The sequence below is a fragment of the Anolis carolinensis genome, chromosome 5, assembly GCF_035594765.1.
Source record: "Anolis carolinensis isolate JA03-04 chromosome 5, rAnoCar3.1.pri, whole genome shotgun sequence".
NCBI classification, from domain to species: domain Eukaryota; kingdom Metazoa; phylum Chordata; class Lepidosauria; order Squamata; family Dactyloidae; genus Anolis; species Anolis carolinensis.
In genome coordinates, this window is record NC_085845.1 from 181,516,620 (window position 1) to 181,530,627 (window position 14,008).

The 14,008-nt window shown below is 39.8% G+C and overlaps 1 protein-coding gene across 4 annotated transcripts in view; it reads right to left on the bottom strand.

Annotated features, from left to right (window-relative positions):
• Positions 1-14,008, bottom strand: part of LOC100558405 (cystine/glutamate transporter) — a 53,579-nt gene that overhangs the window by 23,186 nt on the left and 16,385 nt on the right. The window contains exons 3-4 of one of the 4 annotated variants that reach the window (XM_008110519.3): positions 13,414-13,528; positions 5,137-5,305 (exon numbers count right to left, since the gene is read on the bottom strand). The gene's annotated coding sequence lies outside the window, so the exon portion shown is untranslated. Of the gene's footprint in view, positions 1-5,136; positions 5,306-6,968; positions 7,018-13,362; positions 13,529-14,008 lie in introns of those variants that run through there. The other 3 variants (XM_016993636.2, XM_003220861.4, XM_008110518.3) reach the window with 3 other exon arrangements.

The window sequence follows — 14,008 nt, forward strand, 5'->3', positions numbered from 1 at the left end:
GTGCCAGAAATAAATCGGGAGGAGGGAAGCCTATGGGATTGTTACAGACAGTAGCGGAACCTACCAGGCCTTGGGAATGTGTAGCTATGGACTTTGTGGGAGAACTGCCAGTCAGCAAAGGACATCGTTATATTTGGACAGTATTAGACCTGTTTTCTAAACAGGCCCACTTTATAGCACTGACGAAGCTACCATCGGCTGAGAAACTAGCTGAATTGTACATAAACCATATTTACAAATTACATGGATGTCCAAGTAGAGTAGTCAGTGACAGAGGAGTACAATTCACAGCAAAATTTTGGGAAAAATTCTTGGAAATGCTAGGAGCAGAAAGGAGTTTAAGTTCTGCTTTTCACCCCATGACAAACGGGGCGGTAGAACGTACTCAGCAAACGCTTGGGCAGTTCCTTCGAATATACTCTAACATGAGACAAAATGACTGGTCTAGGTGGTTGGCGTTTGCGGAACTAGCCTTTAATTCAACTATACATTCAGCAACAAACAAAACCCCCTTTGAAGTAGTTTACGGGTATGAAATACAACCTTTACCCCAATTGCCGAGGTGGACAGAAAATGAAGGAACAGAGGCAGGGAAATGGAAAACGCAAATGATGGAATGTTGGAATCAAGTGACTGCATCGTTAAAAGAAGCACACAAAAAGTATAAAACGTTCGCAGACAGAAAGAGGGTGGAAGGCGATAAATTAGATAAAGGAGATCTAGTGTGGTTAAGTACCCAAAACATCAAATTGGGGTTACCTTCAAGAAAACTGGGCCCCAAATATATTGGACCATTCAGAATACAGGGTGTTATCAATGAAGTGACTTTCCAATTGGCATTGCCAAAAAGTTTAGGGAAAATACACCCAGTCTTCCATCGCAGCTTGCTGAAAAAATATATGGGGACTTTAGACAAAATGGACCCATAGAGTTATTGTTTGATTTGTTTCAGGACTATGGTGAAAGAAGAACCGAAGAGGAGGACGAAGAAAACGGGGGCGCCATGTCATGCAGCCAGATCCCAGGGCTGAATTTCCAAGCCCTGAATCTGACTTCATAACATAAACATGCGAGCACCTGGCGGGAGAAGATAAAATGGGCCTGGGAACTCAGGGGTGAAAGTATAAACAATTATAATTGCTGTAGTGTGGGGGGGATAGAAACCTTGGTGGAAATGTGATCCAGAAGGTGGGGTTTGATGATGATATTTGCGTGTGATATTACGTTGCATCAGAAGTGATAAAATTAGATGTATGTAAACATTAGGTCATTCTCGACTTTTCCAAAGTCATGTATTCTTCAATAAAGATTGTGTTTGAGAGCAGCTGTCTTCGATCTGCGTTCAGACTGGTCCTTTGAAGTAAGCCTGACAATGGGATGTATTCCACACTGGGCATGCGTACTTGGCAGCAGAGTAGTAAAGCGCAACGGCAGATGTCTTCATTGTGTCTGATTGTGACACATTTTTGAACTACAAAATGTTATTTCAGAAAATTCAGATTTAAATCAACTCTAGTAATTGATTATTCAAATAACCTTTTAGCTGGAATGTATTTATGGATTATATTAACATAATTAAGGAGCATATTCATATTTATTGTGAATACCCATTAGTTCTGCCCATAGCATTCAATGCCCATGCTGGCTAAGAGATTCTAAGAGCTGTAGTTCAAATAAGTATGATTTCCAGGTTTTTGATATTTTTTTTCTTCCAGGTGCTTCCTAGTAATTCTCCCTATTCCATTTTAAAAAAATCTGTTTAAATAGGAATGTTACATTATTTCACATCAGCACTGCATACATTTTTATTGTGCTTTGTAAAAATGTCCCTGCACCAGATGGCAAAGGGTGCTATGTACATAAAGCATTTCTGTCTAACCTTTTATTGGTTGGAGTATTGTAACTCACCACTTTTGAGATTTTTTAACCACATTTAAATACAACATGTAGGAAGCACAATAATGAATGATTAATGAGTATTACTATTATTAACAGGGAAAGACAGCTGCCCATACACATCCATTTATAACAGTCAAATGGATGTCATAATTAATAAGAAGTATTGCTTCCCTTGACATTCACTTTCCATTTAGAACTCCAGAAAACAACAGGGGAAGGTCATTTATCACTTTCATATTGTTGGTTTTCTGTTTCCTTTCGTTTATAATGAACTAACCTGTAAGATTTGACATGGGGACTGTAATCGATAAATCGAGTGCCATTTTGGAGATATGTTCCAGCATTGAATTGGGTACCTGTGAACTCAGTAGAAACTAGCTCTTAGCTGGATTGTTGTCTTGGAAGTTTGCTCACTTTCCAAATAGGGAGTAATGGTTAGAGCAGGCATGGGCAAACTTGGGCCCTCCAGGTGTTTTGGACTCCAACTCCCACCATTCCTAACAGACTCATGAATCATGATGACAATAAAGTAAGTCCAGTATTAAAGCAGCATTCCAGTTGCTGGAAAACTTGAGCATGACAGCACTATTATGTTTCTGTCCTGCTTTTTAGCTTCCCGAGGGATATATCAAGCCAGTTGCTGCGAACAGAACAGCAAGCAACAGAAGTCATAGGGCTGAGCTCTTCATTTGCTCTCATGTATTTATTTAAATTATAATATTTCTAAATGTGCATTAGCTTATGCCAATTCTGTTTGCAAATCCATCACCTTTTTGTTTGTTTCTTTTAGGTTTCGCCTCTCTCTCTCTTTCTCTCTTTCAAGATCAATTTGAATTTGGATTAAAATGAGTGAATGTGATGTTCATAAGGCTAAACCACACTGATAACTACACACTGGAGCTGAGATATAACCCTTGTGTGGATCCAGCCATTGTTATTAAGGAGAAAGACTGGCATTTACTTTTAACATAACATGGTACAGTGGTAAGGTAAACAATCTTGGCTTTTGAGCTGAATTCCTTTACATAATGGATTAAAAATGCAAGTATGATAATCCTTGCAGCTGGGCTTAATAATATTCTGCATGCGTTTGGTATAAAGGAAATATTTACAAAGCTGGTTTTTGTTCACATGCTGTGTTGCTTTGTTGACTTGCTTCTCTTTCATTCCCTTAACATTGTATTTTTACTTTTAAAAAAATCAGAGACCTTTTAATTAACCTCCCAAAAGAATTTGCTGCATAAATTTTTACTAATGTCATCCCTATTTCTGTGACAGAATCAAAGTCCATTCATCTTATAACAAATGATCCATCTTACAGCAAGGAGATATTGAAGGTGTACAAAGCAAAACCAGAAAAAATAAGAAACTAGTACAGCAAATAATTTCGTTAAAAGAATGTTTGGTTAAATCCAGTTGACATTAATGAGGCATATTGCACATTTCCTTAGCTCAATTCCTGATCAAATTAGACTCAGTTTACAATATCTTGATTTTAAATGGTTTGAGCAGAATTTATTTATTTATTTATTTGCAGTATTTACATTCTGCCCTTCTCACACCGAAGGGGACTCTGGATGGATCACAATGTACATATACATGACAAACATTCAATGCCATTAGACATACAACACACACAGACAAAGACACAAAGGCTATTTAACATTCCCAGCTTCTGGCTTCCTGAGGGTATGCTCGATTCCAGCCACAGAAGAAGCTGCTGCTTCATCAGGCCGAGTCCTTGATGGAGTACTTCCTCATCTTACGGCATGCATGCTGCTGGACATTTTTATGGTGCCGTAAATTAGTTAAATTAGCTTCCCCGCATAAGCGATCCCTAAATTTCCTACTTGACAGATGCAACTGTCTTTCGAGTTGCTTAGGTAAACAATGAGCTGGGGCTATTTAATGGTCGGGCACTTAATCCGACCCGAGCTTCAAACTCGTGACCTCTCGGTCAGTAGTGATTTATTGCAGCTGGCTACTAACCAGCTGTGCCATAGCCTGGCCCAGTACAAGTACAAGTTTAGACACAGATAATAATAATAATAATAATAATAATAATAATAATAATAATAATAATAATAATAATATACCTTATATATATTCTGCTCTATCTCCCTGAGGGCACTCAGAGCAGATTACAACACACACAGACAGGCAAACATTCAATGCCTTAATACAGTAGAATAACAATGACATACAAATACACAGAACAAAGGTAAAGGTTTTCCCTTTCATCTCGGGCTTTCTGGAGGCGGTGCTCAACTCTGGCCATGGGGAGGTACTCTTGTTCCATTCCAAGCATAGGAGCCTGTTGTCCATAGACACCTCCTGGTTGCATTGCCGGCATGGCTGCATGGACACCTTTATTACCTTCCTGCTGAAGAAGTACCTATTGATCTACTCACATTTGCATTTTTTTCGAACTGCTAGGTTGGCAGGAACTAGGGCCAACAGCAAGAGCTCACCCTGCCCTGCGGCTTTGATATATTCAAGACCTATAGCAAAATGCCTCAGAGTGGGCTTCCCTTCAGTTAGTGGGCAGCAAAGTTTAATCTGATTTAACAGCAGCCAATTTGCCACCATCTAACCAATTGTCGCTGCTACATCTTATGGAATCTTGGGATTTGCAATTTAGGAAGAAGTCAAATGAATTTTTCAAACTCCAGTCTTGCCAAAATCCATTCAAAACCTAGGGCCATGTGACAGGTCTGGATCATCCTTGGTATCCCATGGCTTTAGCCACACAAAACTATATTATAATAAACTAGTTAGTCTTCAATATGCTGAGGAATTCTTTCTATCGGTTTTCATCTAATTTATATGACATCTAACTTGCTGTCTTAAGGCAAGTCTAGACTGGTGGCTACATCCAGGGTCAGTCCAGAGCACCAGACTAAATCCCACTGTCAAGACTTTCCCAAAGCCACAGGATACTCCAGAGTTTCCAGAATAGCCTACAGTGGGGGGAAATCAGTATAACCCCAAAAAACACAACCACAATAACTAGAAACCAGCAAATGTCTGGGAACAACCAGTAGCAGATTTGAGATTAGTTCAGGTTTTCTTGCCCATGTTAACTCTCCCCTAGTCCTTTTTTGCCATACGAAAGAAGTCTCACACTGTACATTTTGCACAGCCTTCCCCTAAATTTCCCAGGATTTCCATGGCCAACTACTTGTTTTAATTCTTGCCAAGTGTGACAGCAGCCTGTAAACATGAAAAAAGACTTACCTCAAAGTTAAAGATGTCCAGAGAAATTGGTTGATAAAGTATTACTGATCCCAAAAGAAAGATATCAACATTTTCTCCTTAGAGCAATGTCTGCTGGTGGAAATGGCCAAAATATTGAACTTCAGTCCATTCTTCTTCAGACTTTGTGAGGAGGAAAACCTGAACTTTCCTAGAAAAACAAGCAGAGAAGGAATGCGGCAGCTTTGAGCACTAGAAATAAGTAGGATCAGGGAAATTAGCAGCTAACTTTTCTACATTTCTGTAAGTAACCTAAACGGTTTCTTATCTAGGTCACTATGACCCTAAGATTTTCTCAAAGGTTGATCAAAGGTTCCTCACTTAAGAAAATTTGGGTCACATCTACACTGACTATTTAATGCAGTTTCAAATTGATATTGAAAAGAATGGTTTTACTGTGCAGATGATTACATAGGAAATTCTAAAACCAGTTTTAGATCCAGATGGTGATTATTATAAAAACCACAGAGCACTGAGGGGTAGTAATTGATTTCTTTCACACCTTTTTGTGAGAATTTGTTGTCTGGCAGATGCAGTTTGAAGCTAGTTTTGAACTGCATTAAACTATCAGTGTAAATGGGATCTGTGAATTCCTTTATAGAGGATAGTTCTCAAGGTGAAGGACGTCCCTTACTAAATAGAGCCCAGGTTTGTTTTAAAGATGAAGAAATAAAAGAAAGAAGCTCCAAAAGCTTCCAATGTCCACCAACATTTGGCTATTACCAACAGTGCTGTGGATTATGAAAAGGCATGAAAAGAGGGCAAAAGGAAGAAACGTGCCAAGAGGAAGGTGTATCATGCAAACCCTTGTAGGAACCACCTTCCATCTGAAAATGTGTGTCCTTTCAGAAAATGTTCTGGAAATCCTATAAGAGAGTATGACACTGAGGTTCACCGAGGGTTGACAGCAGTAACTTTCTACCTCCATTTCCATTGTACGGTCAGTGCAACATATTCATAACAAGTAACCTTGGTAACATTCCATGGAAATAACTATCCATGATCTACCCTTCGACAATGGAATCATGGCCAACCATCTAAGTAAGGCTCATAATATTTCTGCAGAATAGGTAAAGTGAAGCTGTTTCCATACTAAAGCTAATAATCTGATTCTCAGCTAACTGGTGAAAAGAAGAAAATACACACCTAAAGTTTCATAATATTGTTGTGTTGTGGCTTGAATGCTGGACTATGAAGCTGGAGACAGGAGTTTGATTTGCTGTTCAACCATTTGTCCAAGCTTATCCATTAGCAATGGGTGAGCTTGGAGAAGTCACATACTCTTGACTCCAGAAAACCATGTTAGGGACACCATAAGTTGAAACTTACTTAGATCATAGACTTGTAAAGAGACTATTTAGTCCAACCCCTGCCATGGAGGAAAACATAAGTAAAGCATCCCAGACAGATAGATGGCCATCCAGCCTCTGCTTGAAGGAACACAATAACAACAAATTCCAACTTTCTCCTAAAACTGGAACTCAAGGCAGCTAAATACTCAAAAACAATACAGATTAAAACTATACAAAATTTGAAAAGTATGAGGATAAAAGTTATTTTAGAAGCAATTAAGCAATGTATAAAGATAGTACAACACATCATTTCCCAAAAACCTGGTGGCACAAATATACTTTCAATTGCTGATGGATGGAGAGCAAGATCTGATCTCAGAAGGGTTTCAAAGACTGGATGCAGCCACCAAGATCTACCCTCTCCCTTGTTTCTATGAAACAAGCTTGAGAAGGTGACAGGACAGAGAGAAGGGCCTCTACAGACAATCTTAGAGCTTTAGAAAATCTTATGAAAATACAGACCTTCAAAAGCCTGGATCCAAGACACACAGGGCTTTATAGGTCATCACCAGCACTGTGCCCAGAAATAGACTAGCACATAGTGTAGCTATGGCAACAAGGGAGTTGTATGCTTCCTGTAACCAATCCCAGTTAGCAATCAGGCTACAACCCTTTGGACCAATTGATGTTTCTGAGCACTTTTCCAAGGCAGCCTCGTGTAGAATGCATTAGGTAAAGGTAAAGGTTTCCCCGACATTAAGTCCAGTCATGTCTGACTCTGGGGGTTAGTGCTCATCTCCATTTCTAAGCCGAAGAGCCGGCGTTGTCCGTAGACACCTCCAAGGTCATGTGGCCGGCATGACTGCATGGAGCGCCGTTACCTTGCCGCTGGAGTGGTACCTAGTGATCTACTCACATTTGCATGTTTTTGAACTGCTAGGTTGGCAGAAGCTGGAGCCAACAGCGGGTGCTGACTCCGCTCCCGCGATTTGAACCTGCGATCTTTCGGTCTGCAAGTTCAGCAGCTCAGTGCTTTAACACACTTCACCACCGGGGCTCGGTAGAATGCATTACAGTAATCCAAATAGGATGTGACCAAGAGTTGTGTTACTGAAACCAGATCTGACTTCTCCAGGAATGGACACAGTTAGTACACTAGCTTTAACTGTGTATATGCACTTCTGGTCCCAACAAAATTGGACCTGGTATTGCCATTCCTCCCCCAAACAGAGATCTCTTCAACATAAAACTTTTATTGCCCAAAGTCCATGAGATGAGGGCAGAGGGAGAACGCAGAAATATAAAGAAAATATCCAAATCCCAGTCTCTTTAAAGTGTTTCCACTGGTAATGGTGAGCTGGGCAACTGTGGGCTTAAGAGATGGGTGGACCTGCAGCTCTTGCTGAACACCTTAGCTAGCATTCCAATGGTGAGAGATAATGGGATTGTAGTTCAACATCTTCTGGAACTATGCCAACCCCTTGTCTACAACTTCCATCTGCCCCATATTCAGAGGTGAATAACTCAAGAAACTCTGGGACCTAAAAGTCTGCTGTTTCAAGCTCTAGTTTCTATCCCCATATGCCAGATATGGGGATAGAACCGCTCCGAGCCAAACTGGGAGTAGCGGTATACAAGTCTAATAAATAAATAAATAAATAAATAAATAAATTAGTCACAATTATGCATCCTGTTGGCTTGGTGCAGGTAACTTCACCATGAGAGAGTCAACGTTTCTGGTACTCTCAAACTGATGTTTCCAGAAATAGGGTGTTTTTTTCCATTCCAGAGACAATGATGGAGACCAAATGAGAAACTTTGACTTTCTCATCCTGCAACTGTTTTTTTAGCTGTGAAGAAGAAAACAAAAATAAAGCTTAGCAACCCCTGCAGAGTTACAATATTTTAACAAACAACAGATTCCTCTAAGATTCTTGTGCTTTTAACTGTTTCAACCCCAGTGATCAACACTGGTTTATCTTGTATGACATGAAATGCCAGAAGCCCCCTGAAGTAATTCATTTGTATTCCTCATTGTGAATGATATTCTGTATTTAGTTTCTTTAAAAAAAACACTAAGAAATTCCATTTGTTTGTCATACATAGTTTTTAAAAGGTAGGGTTAGAAAATATCTATGGAAGATGAGTGGGGATTGGACATTCTTCAAATGCTTTGAACTACGGTTCTCATAATCTTCCGTCAGTAGTGAAGAATGGTGGGTGCTATTGCTATGAATAACTTTTCAATAACTTTAAAGCATAGGTTCTTTTTATTGCAAATTCAGTCTGAAAGATATAGCAGAACCTTTACACAACAACAAAGAATGAAATTAGACATACAGACATACAGAGTCTATGCAACTACATTGGATTCACAAACAACCTACAGTTACATTGGCTAACAAACTGACAAAGGGGGGGGGGTTACATTTTCACTCAGCATTCACACACAACATGCATCCATCTTCATGCATACCAAAGATTACCATATCCTTTCTCCCTCCTTAGAGAAGCGCTTGCTTAGGCCAGACCCAGCTTCCACGGCAGCCTGCCAAGACATAGTTACAAAACTCCAAAACTCCACAAAGAACATCTCCAAAAAGCACTCCTTGCTCTTCCTATGAGAAAAGGAGGCCCCCAAAGTGACCAGAATCCTGCTTTTCCATAGCAGAACTGACACATACACTATCTCTCTCCATCCCAATGGAGCAAAGCATAGTGGGTGAACAGTGCCTCTGTCTGTCACACTTTCTGGACTGTCATAAGGTAACATATATAGCAATATTTTGCTGATGTTGTACCAAAGTTGTGAATGAATGATAGACGTCTTCCATCCTGGACTATCCCAGTTTCCTGGACCAGATGTTGACTCTTCTTGATTGGTGTTAGCATACACAAGCAGTTCTGTGTTGACTTCCTTCTTAACAATTGTAAACATTCCCTTAACTTGATATAAACATTTCTCTTATCAGTCATAATTCTTAACATAGTTTACCAGGCAGGTCAACTATTTTAGGTCTTATTAGCAACTTTTAATTACAATTCAGCAAGCAGGTGGATAATCATTGTAGGCCTTAGTCTACAGACTGGTGTCTCCAAAATTTACTAGCTCTCATTCATTCATCTCATTCATACCCACACGTATTAAATTCATTTCTAGTCAAACATGACTAGAAGGATTCTGGTTTTGTCAAAGGCTTTCATGGCCGGAATCACTGGGTTGTTGTGAGTTTTCCGGGCTGTATGGCCTTGTTCCAGAAGCATTCTCTCCTGACGTTCCACCCACATCTATGGTAGGCATCCTCAGAGGTTGTGAAGATTCTGGTTGCTTGTTACGTGCAATATCACATCTGCTTTGGTCCTTAGACCAGGAAGATGATATAATGCTGTCAAAACATGTCAGGACATGCATTGTTGCTTTGCTTTGTTATCTAAATATCCCATGGCATCTCAAAATGGCACACATATTGTCTACAACAATAAGGCAATGTGTCTGTGTCTATCTTATGGCAGCCGTAACCAAACAGAATAGATACCTAAGGATTTGATAATAGTGCTTGGCTGCTAAGTTGTAGTACTGAGTTTTTCAAGTCAAAATTAGAGCCCGGGGTAGAGTGGGTAAAAGGTATTCAAAGAAAAAAAAAGAATTCTAGTCATAATACACTGGAAAATCATGGTGGGCAGTGGTAAGTCATCAGAAAATCATGGTAGTGGTCACCCACTATTGCATTGGGCAATTTCAAGTCAGAATTACAAAGAGGGGCCCTGCCATAGTTTTCAGCAGTGGTTCTCAACCTGTGGGTCCCCAGGTGTTTTGGCCCACACCTCCTAGAAATCCCAGCCAGTTTACCAGCTGTTAGGATTTCTAGGAGTTGAAGGACAAAACATCTGGGGACCCACAGGTTGAGAACCACTGGTTTACAGGGAAATGAAAGTGTCAAGAATGAAGAGAGAAGAGAAAACATAGAGGGGGGAAGCAAAAATTGGGCAAAGGAGGGGAACGAAGACATTTCAACCTTTCAAAATTGGGTCCTTCTGCTAAGTATAGACAAGAGAAGTGGCTAGTTTTATACTGGGTGCTTCATAGGGAGCTAAAGTGGTCACTAATGCCCATGAGTACCAGAAGGGTAAGTTGGCCAATGGAAGGGAAGCCAAAGTCAACACCGGACAAGGCTACTTAATTCTGGCTTTGGCCTCTTCAACTCCCCTGTAAGTGATACTGCAGTTCAGCTCCATAGCATCTAACGGGCTCAGTGGTTCTCCACCTGTGGGTCCCCAGGTGTTTTGGCCTACAGCTCCCAGAAATCATAGCTAGTTTACCAGTTGTCACAGATTTCTGGGAATTGAAGGCCAAAACATCTGGGGACCCCCAGGTTGAGAACCACTAACAGAACAGAGGAATATGAGCTTTTGTTTGGAACGTTTCTACATTACTGTACTATTGTGAGCAGGGAGAAAGTGCCTTGTATTGGGATGATGGTAGAACCCATGCTAACCTATCATTTTTGTTACAAATCTGAAAAGAAAGTATCTCACGATCCTCAAAGCCAAACTTATCTAAATATGTTGTAACAATACAGGTCTTGAAATTGTTGCATTCCTTCCTCTAGATCAGTAACACTTACATATTTCATTAACTGCCACACTTCTGTTATTCTGTCTTTTTAAATTGTATACTAATGCTTTTATGTCAAGCCGCTTTGAGTCCCTTTTGGGGAGATAAAGCGGGGTATAAACAAATACAGTAATTCTTCTGCTCAATCATTGTTCTGTTGTTATATTTTATAAAATGCTAAAATGCAGTGTACACAACTCACAGATTTATTGCCAAGCAGTTTAAAAATGTAACAAAGTTGTAAATGCTTTATCACACAGTATGCCTAGTCGAGAATAGCTTCAGAACAGATAAGCAAGTTCTACTTTGATATCAAAAGAAAAGGAAAAGGAAGGAAAATTAATAAGTTTGCTCTCAATCTTTGACTGGCAAATGGCAGGAGCTCCTTGGAGGAAAAAAAATAAGAATTGTTTTTGTTTATCAATTTATTTCAACTAGCATTTATTTTTTATTAATTTTTTATTTAGTATATTTATATACTGCTTTTCTCACCCCTGGGGGGACTCAAGGCGGTTTACAACATATTCATGGCAAGAATTCAATCCCAACATACATATAATAAAATAAATCATAATGACCATGATACCAAACTCTTCTAAGAAAGTGGCAAATCACCATTAAATGAACATTCTTTCTTGATAGTATCACTCTTTTGTCACTTGCTTTGGCGTGTTCTGCATTATTTTTCCTTTTATGCAGGTCTTCATAAATGCCACTTAGGGTGCAGCTACACTGTAGAATAAATGCAGCTTGACACCACTTTAACTGCCATGGCTTGATGCTATGGAATCCTGGAATGTGTAGTTTGGTAAGGCACAAACTCTCTTTTGCTAAATACCTTGTAAAATTACAATTCCCATGATTTCCCAGGGCATCGAGCCATTGCAGTTAAACTCTACCCAAATTACATTAATTCTAAAGTGCAGATGCACTCCTAATAATCATTCAGTAGTAGTAAATTTATTGATTAGCCCTTAGGCCATATCACAGTACCAAAGCAAACAAAAAGTCTTGGTAAAACATGATTACGCTCCATATAGTAAGTTAAATAAAACACATATAACAATACACCATGTTTCCGTATCACCCCTACGATTTACCCCGATCAGCCCCACATATGTGGTTCTCAGACAGATTGCTTTGCTTAAAAACAGAGCTGTTTTATATGTTATTTTTGGGTCTTGGCCACACATAAAATAGTCATTCATATTTCCCATAATTATAAAGCAAATCTTCAAAAGAATAAATTGACTGAAGCAAAGACTTAAATTCAAAATAGGGTTTTCTTTGACTTCTTATACTAAACAACCAATAGTTGAACACGATGTTTTGAAGTAGAGAGCACCAGTACATGCTGATCTCATGGATGTTTACTCAAAAGTAAACGCCACTGATCTGAGAGGAGTTCATGGTTCAAATGTGGGATGGCTCGCTCTGCCAATTTTTGAATGAAGCCCCTCCCTCCTTTGCTCAGATCATGGCTTGCCCCAACCCTAAATAACTGGGCACAACAGTGCAGCTTTAACATCACTCATAAAAATGCCATTTTAGGATGAGGTCCCTTCGAGTTATGGATCTCTCAAGTCCTAAATAATTGTATATAGCATTGAACTTTAACCTTACTCATAAAAAATGGACTATGACAGACTACCATTTAGCTAAGATCATCAACTGACTAAGAATAGCAATTTCCTTCTATACCCTTAATAACAACACTAACTACTATATAGGAGCCATGGTGGCACAGTAAGTTAAACCCTTGCGCCAGTTGGACTGCTGACCTAAAGGTTGGGTTGCTGGCCTGAAGGTTGCCGGTTCAAATCCGCAAGATGGGGTGAGCTCCCGTCTGTCAGCTCTAGCTTACAGAGGGACATGAGAGAAGCCTCCCAGCAGGATGTTAGCACATCTGGGCATCCCTTGGGCAACATCTCTGTAGACAGCCAATTCTCTCACACCAGAAGTGACTTGCAGTATGTTCCCAAGTCGCTTCTGACATGATTAAAAAAAACTACTGCATGAACATAAACATTATCAAATTGCAATTTTAAAAGTAGGAACAGAAGCTAGTAGAAAAGGAAGGAAGGAAGGAAGGAAGGAAGGAAGGAAGGAAGGAAGGAAGGAAGGAAGGAAGGAAGGAAGGAAGGAAGGGAGGGAAGGAAGGAAGGAGGGAAGAGTCTGCCTTGTTCATACTGAGCAATCTATCAAATGTAACTTGGTAACTGCTGCCAAAAGCATTATGTACATTCAGGTAGTTTCTTCAGGAATCTTGAAGAATTCTTCAAGGTTTTAGAAACCACTCACCTTCTGTTGCAAAGATCCAGTGTACAAGGAGTAACTCACTTGGCACAATACCTTAATTCTCCTTCAAATCCAGCCTCCTCCTCTGAATAGATTCTCTACTGGGTGCCTCTCTACAACCGGTTTCTTAGCACAGCTGTTGTCCATTTATTTTCCAAAAAATATTAACCTAAAAGCATAAGTTGTAGCTAAGAGAACATATTTTATTTTAAACCCCATGCAGCTTTATGATCCTTATTTTCTGCTTCCCAAGTTATTATTTTTAGGTTGAGCTACGCACAACATGCTGCTTTTCCTTTAAACAGGAAAACAATGTAGAAATAACAAAAAAAACTGGACAGAAATAGTTTTGGAAGTGCTTATTCCTTGAAACGTTTGTATTGTGTCAGAAGCAAATTGAGAATTTACTGCAAGTGGCTTCTGGTGTGAGAGAATCGGCCGTCTGCAAAGACGTTGCCCAGAGGATGCCAGGATGTGTTACCATCCTGTGGGAGGCTTCTCTCATGTCCGCACATGGGAAGCTAGAGCTGACAGGCGGGAGTTCACCCTGTCTTGCGGATTCGAACCCGCAACCTTCAAGTCAGCAACCCAACCTTTCGGTTGGCATTCCAGTCAGCACAAGGGTTTAACCCATTGCACTACCATGGCT